The following is a 14061-nucleotide window of genomic DNA, read 5'->3' on the forward strand; positions in this document are numbered from 1 at the left end:
TAGATCAGAACACTTATACCTAATGTGTACAAACTGGCTAATTGATAGATTTTCTTTTAATGCGCGTGGGTGTGTGCTGTCACAGTATAGTAAGCTGTTTCTATGAGTTGGCTTTGTATATAAATTTATCATGAGGGTACCTGTTTCTGCTCTTATCACAACTGCAGGAAAAGGGAGTTCCTTCCTGATTGCTCATTGTGAGGGTACATTTAAGGAAATTATTTTGTGTTTTTAGAAAATCCAGAAACTTCTGGGCTGTATCTTTTGAGCCCTGCCATATTAGGCAGATATCATCAAATCAACAAAGCATGGTTGTTGGCCAGTTTGTGATCTTTCTTAAATAGGTTTAAGTAAGTAAATGCTATGCTTGGAGCGAAAGTGCACCCTATTGAGGTACCGTTTTTTTGTTGAAAAATAATTCTGTCCTACTCAAAGTAGTTTCTCGAGTGGCAACCTGGCTAGTTCCATAATAAACTCTATTGAGGTTTTCCAATCCCATAATAATTGTCATAATATGTTTTCTGTGCACTGCAGCATGGTCGTGTATAAGTCTTTGACGTTTAGGTCATTCCTTGTTAGGATCAAATTGCATCCCTTTTAATGTGTTTAGTTGGTGCTTTGTGTCTTTGTTGTATGAGGGCATTTCAGTCCAAGTGGTCTCATAAAACAATCCACAAAGCTTGATAAGGGTTTAAGGCGCGGGTCTATTCTATACATTTTCGGCTCTCTAGGTAGGGATGACTAAGTGTATGAATCTTTGGCAATGTGTACAAATATGGCATCCTCAGTTTTTCAGTTATCAAGAATTCTGCCCTTTTTTAGTCATGATTTCTAGTTCTTTAGCCCTTTCCACAATACTATTAATTGCTGTCAGTTGTTTCCTTGTGGGGTAAGTTGGTGTAGCACCTTGTAATATTTGGGCAGACAAAAGGCAAGTACAGGGTAGACTTCTCTTTAATACTCTGCAATTTGAATGACCATCGCCCCACCGTTTGTCTGCCGGTTTTATCACAATATCCTCTCCCATCTGGAGGTTTTTCTGGGACCTCTGTTCTTTATTACTGAGATTGTGATAGTGAATTATCCTGCCATCTAGTGCCTCTATATCTTTTGTGAATACTTGTTCAAATGTTATTACCTCGTCAGCCAACTGGACCCAAACACCGCATCCCTCCTGGACAACCTCCACAACATTGGACTCCGCCAGATCGTGACCGAGCCCACGCACTGAGCAGGACACACCCTCGACCCTCTCTTCACTACAGGAAACTCCATCACCTTCAGCCACACCACCGAACTCCCATGGACCGACCATCGTTGCGTCCACTTCACCTTCAGAACACCCACCATCCACAGACACCATCTCCTGCTCCCACAAAGAAACTGGACCAAAATCACCAATGACCAGCTCACCTCCTCACTCAACAACTCCACCCCAACCATCGCGGAAAACAATGACCCCCAATACCGCAGCCCAAACCCTGTATAGATGGATCTAGGACAGCGCCAACACCATAGCGCCCCCTCAAGAAAAACAACAATACCCACTCAAAGAAAGCCAGATGGTTTACCACCGAACTTCGAGAGTCCAGACCCACTTGCCACCGCCGTAGAAAGGCCTGGAGGAACACCAGATCCACAGAAGACCATAGCAACTTCAGAGCCGCCACCAACGCTCACCACCAACTCATCATAGAAACGAGGAAAAAAGCTATCAAAGACAATCTCCACCCACGCGTACAACAGCAAGGAACTCTTCAACATCATCAAGGAGTTCGTTCAACCCACCAGCAAGTCTACTGACAACCCTCCCTCACAAGACCTCTGCGACAAACTCAGCACCTTTTTTCACCAAAAAAGCAAGAGCATCCACGACAACTTCAACGAAGACAACCAACACACTGAAAACTCACCAACCACCCCCGATACCCGGAAACCAGCGATTGACAACTGGACAGCCCTCACCACTGAAGACACACTGAAGACAATGAAGTCAATCCACCCAGGGGCCCCCATGGACCCCTGCCCCCACCACATCTTCAACAGTGCCGCTAACACCATAGCACCCATGCTCCGTCACATCCTTAACCGCTCCCTGGCGACCGCTTCGTTCCCCGACAACTGGAAACACGCTGAGGTCAATCCCCTCCTGAAGAAACCCTCGGCGGACCCCACCGACCTCAAAAACTACAGACCCATCTCCCTGCTCCCGTTCCCAGTGAAAGTCCTCGAGAAAGTCATCAACAGCCAAATCGCCACATTCATCGAAGAGCACAACATTCTCGACTCCTCCCAATCCAGCTTCAGAAAAAGCTCAGTACGGAAAACGCCCTCCTCGCCGCAACAGACGACATCCGCACCCTACTGGACAAAGGAGAAACAGTAGCCCTCATCCTCCTCAACCTCTCAGCAGCTTTCAACACAGTCTCTCACCGTACCCTAATACTCAGACTCCACGACGCAGGAATCCAGGACAAGGCCCTCGACTGGATACGCTCCTTCCTCTCCAGCAGAACGCAGCGGATCAGACTCCCCCCTTTCCTCTCTGACCCTACACCTACCACCTGTGGAGTCCCCTAGAGCTCCTCCCTCAGCCCGACGCCCTTCAACGTCTACATGGCTCCACTCACCCCCATCGTCAGAACCTACTGGCGTAACATTGTATCGCAACTCATCCTCTCCCTATCCAAGGAACCCAACACCGCCAGACACAACTTTCGAGAAAGCATGGAAGCCGTCACCAAATGGATGAAAAACAGCTGCCTACAACTAAACACCAACAAAACAGAAGTACTCATCATGGGCCCAAACCCCGATGCCTGGAGCGACACCTGGTGCGACACCTGGTGGCCCCCTGCCCTCGGAAACCCACCAACCCCCACGGACCATGCACGCAACCTGAGAATCATCCTAACACTGAGCTCAAAATGGACCGCCAGATCAACTCCGTCTCGTCTTCCTGCTTCCCCACCTTCCGCCTCCTTCATAAGACCTTCAAATGGATCCCCCTCAAACACAGAAAGACCGTCACTCATGCCCTGGTCAACAGCAGACTTGACTACGGCAACGCACTCTATGCCGGAATAAATAAAAACCTCCCCTGCAAGCTACAGAACATCCAGAAGGCCGCTGCAAGACTGATCCTCAACCTGCCAAAACACTGACCCATCTCGCAGCACTTGCGCACACATCCCTGGCTCCCCGTCGAGGCGAGAATCACCTTCAAGATACTCACCTACGCACACAAGGCCTTCCACGGCACCGGACCAGCATACCTGAACAGCCAGCTCAAATTCCACGCACCCCAAAGAACCCTACGATCAGTCCAGCTCTCCTACACCGTGGTCCCCCACACCAGAAAGACCAGATTGGGAGGCCGCTCATTCTCCTTCTTTACGGCCAAAACCTGGAATGCCCTTCCGGTCCACCTCAGACAGACAATTTTGCTCCCCATCTTCTCTAGAAACCTCAAAACCTGGCTCTTCGACAGACCCCCTCCTTGATGCATTGGATCCTGCACCCCTCTCCCCCCCCAGTGCCTTGAGACCCTCACGGGTGAATAGTCACGCTTAACAAACCCTTGATTGATTGATTGATTGATTGATTGATTGATTGATTGATTGATTGATTGATTGATTGATTGATTGAGGTATCGAGGTCCCTGTATTGAGACTGCATTTTAGAACTCTTCACTTAAGGCAGACATCTCTGCACATAAAAATTAGGAGAGGCCGACGCACAGACCTCCGCATTAATGTTAGTGAATACTGTTTTGTAGTACATTAGTAATACTATTGTATTCCTCCTAAATGCACTACAAAATGCAGTTTGTGAACAGCCTTAATATGTGTAGGCACACTGACTGACTTTGTGTATGTCTCTCTTCTCAGCTTCAGTAATGCAGCGAACGTTGATATTCTAACAAAGTTATCATCAACACATTACATCATGTCACATACTACAAGCAGTAATTTGGCCATCAACAATGCCAGTCAAGTAAACCTGTGTCATTGATATAATTATTACTATCTACAGACATTTTAAAATTATTTTCACCCTTAATCTTTTCTTACAATTGAATGTCCAGTGATCAATATCTATTTCTGATTTCAAAATGTCTACTATATGTTTATTGTTTTGCCTGATAGCATTTGTGTTTACTTTCACATTTCCACCTCCTTCTTCAATTACACAGATTTAGCAGCTGACATCAAGGGGTCCATTCACAAAGAATGTATCAATAGCAAGAACAGGTAGGACTTTATTATATATTATTTTTTCCAGGTCTGCACATGTTATATCCTGAAGTACGTTGGGTATTTAGAGATAAAGATTATACTCAGATTTTTATAAAGACCTCGGTGAGTTCACACCCTAATTTAAATTTATAGGTGTGTTTCGTGGGGATAAATCTTAGACTTTTGTTAAGGACTTTCAATTAGTCTTGCATAGGGTAATAGTAGTCATATTTACTACTATATTCATGTCCTGATGTTCCTTCGCCTTACTCATTGTTAGCATCGCTTTCGGCTTCTTCACACCTGACTTTTGGTCAGCTTTTCTCCCTCTCCAACCTCCATGTCCTAAAAAGGGACAGTTGATCTGGTAGAAAGGTGGTGGGCTCATCAGATGTGGAGGTCCATATAGGGTTGGCCTAAAGTACATTTTTGATGGTGGGATTGGATGTAAATTGTGATTTTTGGATCTCATTCCCCTCTTTTAGTTATGTTTATTTCTTATACTGTTGTTTGAGTCATCAGTGCTCCAATCCTCTGAGTTTAACTTAGATGACCAGACAGTCTGACGATATGTTCCTTTTGGAGGTGGCTGTCCTTTTGTCTTCACCATATAGTCATCTTGAGTATACGGGTATACCTTTGCATGTGCAACTTCTTTATATCCTTTAGTAGCATACTGATCTTGAAATGTGTTAGAAGTTCTTTGAAGTCGCTAGTTCTTTATTTATCACCTCCAATTTCTTTTTGGAGGTGTTAAGTTGTACCTGGGTTTTCCAATGCTCCTCACAAGTTTTAATCTTTATAAGCATGGCTTCCGAGAGGCATTTAGTAGTGTTGATTAGCAAAATCCAAACTTTTCCCTACTAAAGCGCCATTCTATGAGGGACCAATCCTTGTTAAATTGCTTGACCTCAAGAAATATCCTTGATTCCTTGTTTACTATTGAGCCTGCAATGGATGAATATCCTTTTAAATGCACCATCAATAAAGCCCCCTGAAAGGGCGTTTTTACCTGACTTTTGATTTTCACTGACTTAATCAGAGCCCTCTATCTGTGCCAGATCCTGTGTTATGTTGCCATCGGTAATCAGCTGGGGAGCTGATAGAATTTGAGATGCTGTCTCATCTGAATAACTGAGACCTGTTTATTTCACCGTCTTTCACCACTTGAGGGTTGTACAACCTCTTTGGTTTTCAAAACATTAAAACTACCATACATTTCAAAAGAATCCCCTAACGCTGTATGCTGCACAATCCAGTCTTTTAATAATCCCCCAGAATATCCCTCTTTTCTCCTTGTGAGGCGGCAGGGTGCTGTCTCTCTTCCTGTCATACATAAAACAAAAGCTATCCTATATCCTTCAAGTATCCAAATGCTGGCTGGGTCAACTCAAGCAAGCGACCCAGATGTTTTTTTTTTGACCCTCCACCATTATGTCTCGCCCTGGTCACTATGAACTAGGGTGTGCTCAAACATATTCCACAGAGAACGTCAGATATTTACGCTGCCATAACATATTCACAAAAGGTACAAATACCCAATGGACACCCCACGGTTCCTTGTATATTGAGTGCCTTTGGCATGATTAACATTGAGTGGGTTATATTCCTTAACACCCAGTCTATCCAGTATCCACCTATGTCTACATTGGATACAATTGATGATTGAAATGTATTATGCCATGATACATAACAGTTTCCTGCATCATGTCTGTGTCTGGCTGCAAATAACAACTTTATTGCTCTAACTTTCATCTAGGTCTTTTTTACACACAGGTTTATGCCTTGTCTATCATTGACATGTTGATATACACTGAAACTATCTTGGCTATTCACAAAGGTAAACATAAATGTGGGTAAATCTACATGTGTAAGGTTACTCTTAAATTTTTCATACAGTTTCTACTTTTGGATCGTCACCATTTATGATTGTAAACTACCTACAAAATGTAGTCCTGATTGTCTCTACCCCATGCACTTATAGGTGGTGCCATGTCTAAAGTTACTACTTGTAGCTTTTTACATGTATACAGGGATCTCATCCACCGGGGCAGACATCTCTTTATAGTAAACTAAAGGGTAACCTTTCAAAGGTAGAACTGCACTTGTAAATACCAATGGTCGTACTCTTTTGTGGGTAGGTGTACGTCCCTCCTTATCCTTAAACCACTCCTTTCTTCTCCCTTGAAACTGCTTCAATCCGGCAAAAAACATGTTTTACTCCCCGCCATCCAGCGGTAAAGAGATCAGAAGATACTTCCCCTGCATGTAACGGCTCGAATCCTGCTTAGAACGCTGCCATTCTCGCGCTCCCTGCTCAGTATTTTCAGGATGACAGCGCGGGCCTAAGATGGCGGCTCCCATGTACCGTAATTGACGGTGACCGGTGAGCGCTTACAACATACATCAAGGAGCGCTCTGGCTGTGCAGATCGGCGAAGGGAGTCTGTGCTGTGTGTGTCACGAGGCTGTGGCGGCACCCCCAGCGACATCGGACACCTGAATGTGGATTGACCACTGTCTGGAGGCGTGGCAAGGTCAGTGTAGTGCAGCGGGCGACGTCCATGCCCTGACGCTTCATTCGTCCCACAACTGCACTTTTCCAGACTGATCCTGGCTGTGCCCAGAATTGCTGACTTAATTCCTTTCTGATTCCACTTGCGATGATTCTACGTTCAGGAACGCTGCCTAACACGAAGTAGCAATTTTCCAGTGCCCCACCGAGTGATGAGTTATCCCGTTCCTTGCTACTTCCAGAGCGCTGCCTAAGTACGATGCACACTCTACCGCGCCTTTACCATCTTCATTATTGATTTCTATCACAGTCAACATCCCTTGGTACCCTGACGTTACCGTGTTCCGTGTGTTTCACTTTCCTCGGACCTTCTCCATCCCTTGATTCCAGAAGTACCTCTGAATCACGTAACCATAGTCCTGATGATGACCTCAAGCTAAAGAGGTCGAAACGCCGTCGACTCCACAACGCCAATTGCGGCATTAAAAAAGGGTCATTCAGAAATAGTGAAATTATGTTTGTGATTGTAAATTCATTTGTAAATACTTTTGTTTGATCCTCATGGTTTAATTGTCCTTCGCCGTTCCACATTGTTGCCTGTACACTTATGTCACTGCGCCGTTCACTCACCACTACACCCCCAGTGCACATATGGTTGTTATGGTTACTGTAAATTAGTTGTATTTTTTGTGCTTCTATCTACAAAAAACAACCCTTTATCCTCCTCTTGGTCTCCCTTGTCCCTTCCTGTGCTATATGATTAATTCTCATGCTTAACGGTTCCTTTACATGATTTACCAGTTGAGACATTGTCTTGTTGCTGCGGTGTAGCAGTGGCACTCTCCCCACCTATGCGATCTCTTGTTGAGAGCACCAGCGCGGATGCAGCGCTCACGGAGCTTAAAAGAGCTTAACAGTGGAGATTACTTGGCCGCACTTCCAGCAGATATAGTACCCGGTGCTGTTGGATTTGAGTTGCAGAGGCCGCACGCTTCTACCCCTCCTATACTACCCAGAACCCTATTGTATTAACGTCGGGCCACTGTGAAGGCAACACGTTTGTGTCAGAAGACAGGAGCAGCGTATGGCATTATCCCTGCTGTGCTATTAACAGCCTGAGGTTTCCCTACCGAAATACATCCTGCTGCGGTGCACGACAGGCCTGGGAACTGTGCACGTGGACGCCATTTTGGATTCCTGGTGGCCGGTTGAGCGCGTGCAGCAGTGGGCCATTGTGTTGAGAGACCAGGACGACCCGGCGCAGTGAGTTTGGAGCTGCAGTGCAACACAATCTGGCCTATACCTGGGCATAACTGTGCTCCTCCGTGCCACTGGATTCAAGCAAGCCTGGCTGAAGACGGCTGAAATGCCAGAAACCGGTCCTAGGAAGCTTGTTTCCGGTCCAGGGAAGGCATGGCTTGGCAGTTCGGGCTGGACTGTTCCCATGAGGCACAGGGTCAGACTGATTTGCATATGGCCATGTCTGAACTGGGGTGGCAGAGTGGGCTAAAGAACGGTGATGGATTAAACCCAGATCTGTTGACTGGGTGTGAGTGTTTGATTGGTTCTGATGCTCCGTCCATCACCACCCCCTTTTGTACTGCTTTGTTCGCCATAAGTTGGCAGGGTATGCTCAGACGTGAGTCCCTTGCTCACTTTGCCACTGGATTCAAGCAAGCCTGGCTGAAGACGGCTGAAATGCCAGAAACCGGTACTAGGAAGCTTGTTTCCGGTCCAGGGAAGGCATGGCTTGGCAGTTCGGGCTGGACTGTTCCCATGAGGCACAGGGTCAGACTGATTTGCATATGGCCATGTCTGAACTGGGGTGGCAGAGTGGGCTAAAGAACGGTGATGGATTAAACCCAGATCTGTTGACTGGGTGTGAGTGTTTGATTGGTTCTGATGCTCCGTCCATCACCACCCCCTTTTGTACCGCTTTGTTCGCCATAAGTTGGCAGGGTATGCTCAGACGTGAGTCCCTTGCTCACTTTTCCACTGGATTCAAGCCAGCCTGGCTGAAGACGGCTGAAATTCCAGAAACCGGTCCTAGGAGGCTTGTTTCCGGTCCAGGGAAGGCATGGCTTGGAAGTTCGGGCTGGACTGTTCCCATGAGGCACAGGGTCAGACTGATTTGCATATGGCCATGTCTGAACTGGGGTGGCAGAGTGGGCTAAAGAACGGTGATGGATTAAACCCAGATCTGTTGACTGGGTGTGAGTGTTTGATTGGTTCTGATGCTCCGTCCATCACCACCCCCTTTTGTACCCCTCCGTGACTTGCAGGCTGATTTGGATCACACGGTGCTCTCATTCCCCTCACCCACTGAGACATCCTTCTTTGCATCCATGCACCATTGAAGTTGAGGCGGATTGCTGATCTGGCGCTGGCGATCTGCCTGCTGTGGGTGATGCTGCTGTGGATTTTAAGGTGGATGTAGAGATTGCCTGCTCAGGACTGCTATATTGGCCCATGAACTTGGATGCTGCACTCCAGAACCGATATTGCGAGATCCAGACAAGGTGTGCATGGTGGAAACAGCTGGAGGCTGCAACCCATTGCAGCATCTAGCCGAGGTGCTCGTGGTGGGGTGGCCTAGTGTGGAGAGAAACAGAAGCTGGTACGCTATTGACTGACTGTGAGCTACCTCCCTGACGGCACTGTGTGATCTATGGCGATGCACACTCACTAAGTAACAAGGCTCTCGCTATTGCTCCAAACAACGCTGACCAGATCTGGGGGTGCACTGTCCATGCTGCTAGACGACTGGTGAGCAACACGCTTTGCTGCATTAAGTGGGCGGTGTTGATACAAGCTGAGGTGAAAGCACATCTGTTCCCCTGCACCCCACGTGTCTATGATCGGCAGCTTGGGCCGCGGCGACAATGGGTAAACCAGACAGGCAGCAACCCAAGCTCTCATTTGAATCTAAACGCCTCACTAAGTCCCGCATGCCGCCTGCATTGGACACTGAGTCCGAACTGAAACCCGGCACTGGCGCTAAGCTGGAACGCATGATGCTTGCAATGCAGCACAGTCTACAGGTGATCGATAGCAAAATTGACAACCTCAATTTACAGATGGACAATATGGCGACAAAAATTGACAAACATGGCTCACGCATCATGGAGGCTGAACAGCGCATTTCTACTGCAGAAGACCAGGTGGGGTTCATCAGCGAGTCATGCACGCAAATGGAGAAACTCCTGGCGATAATTCAGGCAAGGAATGAAGACCTTGAGGCCTGATCCCGGCAAAACAATCTCCGAATTACTGGAGTGCCTGAATCCACCAATACGGGAAAAAATGAATTCTATGTTGAGGCCATGTTAAAAGAAATGCTGGGTGCAGAACTTTTTTTCTGATATGTTGATTGTGGAGAGGGCGCATAGGTCCTTCGCACCAAGACCTGTACCTGATGTTCCGCCACGCCCTATTGTAGCCTGCCTTCTCAATTATCGTGACCGCGACACTGCATTGCGCCTGGCGAGAGAAAAAGGTACTACCACATACCAGGGAGTTTAGGTTGAACTGTTCCCCTACTTCACGACTGCAGTACAAAAGGCAAGACGCGAGTTCCATCCGGCAAAGAAAACACTGCAAGCATTGAAAATCCAGAATGCTATGCTGTACCCGGCGCGCCTGCGGATACAGCACAAAGGTAAAGCGAAGATTTTTACATCACCAAAAGACGCCCTACAGGTTGCGCACCAAGTGGAGCGCCAGGAGTCCTCCAAAGCAGCAGGTGACGATGCGGACACTGAAGAATGATGCATTCTGCAGCAAGCTGCACTGGTTTCTTATCATTTTTTTTGTTTTCTGCAACTGGAGTACTTGTTGACACTCTTTACTGTCCTTCTATACACTCTATTACTTCTCTTAGACACTACCTATGTTGTGATATGTACTGTAAGCCCTCAATCTCCTAAGTAGTTATATTAGCGCTCTGTTGGATGGGCGTGGCTTTTCTTCTGCCCTGACCCCCCCGACTACCACAGGGGGGCTGAACGGCTACTGGTGTTCCCCCGTGAGGGTGTACCCCAAACTGGTTTCAGGTTATATTAGAACACTGTGTTAGGTGTTTCACTTCTCAAATCAGAGGCATGATGTATCATGTCTATGTTTTTCGTTCTTTACTGGGAGTCCTTAGCATAATTGGGATGCTGAAGTGGGTGGAGGGTGAGGTTGGGGAACCTGTTGGGAAACCTGTTGTTTGCACATGCTTGAAATACAGAGTACATTGGTGGCAAAAGGTACATGTACAGTTCAATGACGCAGGTTTATATGCTGTTACATTTGATAACGAAGCATGGCATCATGACAGCTTACAGTGGTAATCTTATCACATGGATGACATGGAATGTGCATGCCCTAAATAACCGAAAAAAGATGCGGCAAGTATTGGCCTACTTAGATCGACATGGTATTCAATTGGCTCTACTCCAAGAGACTCACCTCACTAAACTTACGGCTGTGACTGTTGCTACCATGTGGGCTGGGGTGCGCTTGGCATCTTCATACTCCTCCTATGAGTGGGGAGTCATGATTTTAATTAAGAAAAATCTTTTGATCTCCTACATGTTGATGCTGATGACCAAGGACGCTATATAATAGTCCACGGTAAACTATGCAGTTTCTTGATAACCACTGCTAATGTTTATGGCCCTAACATAGACAACCCTGGCTTTTATGACACACTCTGCAACAAGATACATATGCTTCCCCCTGCTGCACTTATTTGTGGTGGTGACTTTAATGTTGTATTAGTCCCTAGTGAAGATAGGACAACCTCTGCGGAGTACACACATAAAAAAGCTACAATATCTGTCCTGGATGGTATGAGGGGCCTAGGTCTACTGGGCATCTGGCGGCTAAGACACCCAGGTCAGTGGGACGGTACTTGTCACTCCTATGTTCATCAATCATGGTCCTGCATTGACTTCTGGCTAGCCACCCATGATGTGGAAACATTGACCACTTCAGTCCTACACCTGCCTACGACATTGTCGGACCACTCCCCGGTAATACTGTGAATGGCCATACCTACACACACACACCGTCCCAGTTTCAGTGGTACTTGCAGGCCTCATTGCTTGATCAAGTGTTCCGCGAGGAACTAAAAGAAGCATTTCTTGAATATTTTAATACTAATATGGACTCAGTACACAACATGGAGACGATTTGGGGAGCATTCAAAGTCACAATATAGGGGTCCAGGCAGGAGTCCTCAAATCCTTAAGAAATACCATGCAGCGACTTGAGAAAGAATTGGGCGACCTTGAACGAACATATACGCTTACGGCGGATGCGGCAATGCTAGCAGCTATTAGATTAAGAGTTACAGAATACAATGAGACGGCGGAACAAGAGGTGAAACATAAGTCACGCAGATGGACAGCTAGGTACTTAGGGGAAGGTGGCAGACCTGGGAGGGCGCTGGCAAACAAAATTGCAGAACCTTGGGCCAAATCGCACATTGTAAAGGCTATTGCAGATGATAGGACCGTTCGGTATGACACACCGGGTATACTAGACTCCTTTGTGCATTATTATCAAACACTGTATGCCGGTAAACAATCAGCGAGTACAGGAGAATTGGAGCAATATCTGGAGGATATAGCATTAGTCTGGCTCTTGCGCAGACAACTGGATTTTTAAATGCATCAACTAACACTTGATGAAATTCAAGAGGCCATCCTGGCATTGCCCAATGGGAAGGCCACAGGTACGGATGGCTTGCCGTCCGAATTCTATAAGAAACTTATTGATATTCTGGCTCCATACCTCCACAAGATGTATATGGAAGCCTATGATTCACAGCGACTCCCACCTACGCTTCGCGAAGCATTGATAATAGCGCTGCTAAAACCCGGTAAGGCACATGACCAATGTGGGTCGTATAGACCGCTATCCCTTATTAAGACTGATGTCAAAATTCTGGCCAAGGTATTAGCCAATAGACTGCAACTCCTTCTTCCCGACATGGTCCTTCCTGACCAGTCGGGATTCATACCAACTCGCTCTACATCGCTTATTTTGCGTACGCTGTTTACGGTACTGCATTTACTGGAACCAACATTGCCTTCGGTGGCGGTCCTACTAGACGCTGCTAAGGCGTTTGACTCCATTGCATGGAGCTATATGTTTGCAGTCCTACATCGAATGGGAGTACCCTTTATATATACTAATTGGATCAAACTATTGTACACGGACCCAGTGGCGAAGGTGCGCATCAATGGCCAGACCTTTGCCTCTTTCCAGATACAACGCGACACCCGGCAGGGCTGCCCACTATCGCCCCTGCTGTTTGCTATTGTACTGGAGCTGTTGGCGTGCATATTACGCCATAGATATGTATCAGCAGCATTGCAATTCTATGACCGCCCCCTTGCGGTGTCAATGTATGCCGACGATATGGTCCTATATGTTCGGTAACCTGACAGATATCTTGAATGGCTTATCCGTGAGTATATCCGCTTTGAATGGCACTCAGGCCTTGGTATGAATTGGGCCAAATCAATTATTCTCCAACTCACTGACAGTACGCCCCACATGGAACTTGGTTACCCACTGGAATGGAGTACAGACCCAGTCAAATACCTTGGTGTTTGGGTCCACAAAGATCCAAAAGTGGTCATACAAAATAATTATGGCAGGGCGGTCATGAAGTTTGAAGATCAAGTAAATAGAGGGGTAAAGCTGCCACTGCCTATTGCAGAATAGTACAGATCAAGATGATTGTTTTACCGACATTTTTATATTTATTTCTGAATATCCCCATTCGCCTGACGCAAAACTTCTTCACCACACTTCGAACGTTGCTCATCACGTTAACATGGGGAGGGAAGAAACCAAGAGTAAAATGGGAACAACTAACGCTGCCGTTTGATACGGGTGGGTTCACGGCGCCAGATCTCAGACTATACTACCTATGTGCTCAAGCACATTATGCCTATTATTGGCAACAGACACCTGATTTGACCCCCCATGTGGCTGTGGAGGAGGGTGCGGTCCACCCCACACCACTTAAAGCAATGATTGTCAATAGTGGTGCGATTTTTGAAAAAGGCGAGATAGACTCAGTGCAATGCACAGTGAATGCATGCAAAGAACTTGGGAAGCGAGCAAAAAAACTCCCGCTATGCGCCCCGGCTATGCCCCTACTGTATCATGATGCCATATCTGTAACTACTGAGACAGGCTCCATCAAGGTCCTCCATGACGCGGGGTTACGCACAATGGGCGATTTATTCCCCGAGGGGAAATTCATTGGTATCGCAAAGATCTGGGAGGATGGCCATGCCACTGCGAT

This window comes from Triturus cristatus, chromosome 8 (assembly GCF_964204655.1).
Source record: "Triturus cristatus chromosome 8, aTriCri1.1, whole genome shotgun sequence".
Taxonomy (NCBI): domain Eukaryota; kingdom Metazoa; phylum Chordata; class Amphibia; order Caudata; family Salamandridae; genus Triturus; species Triturus cristatus.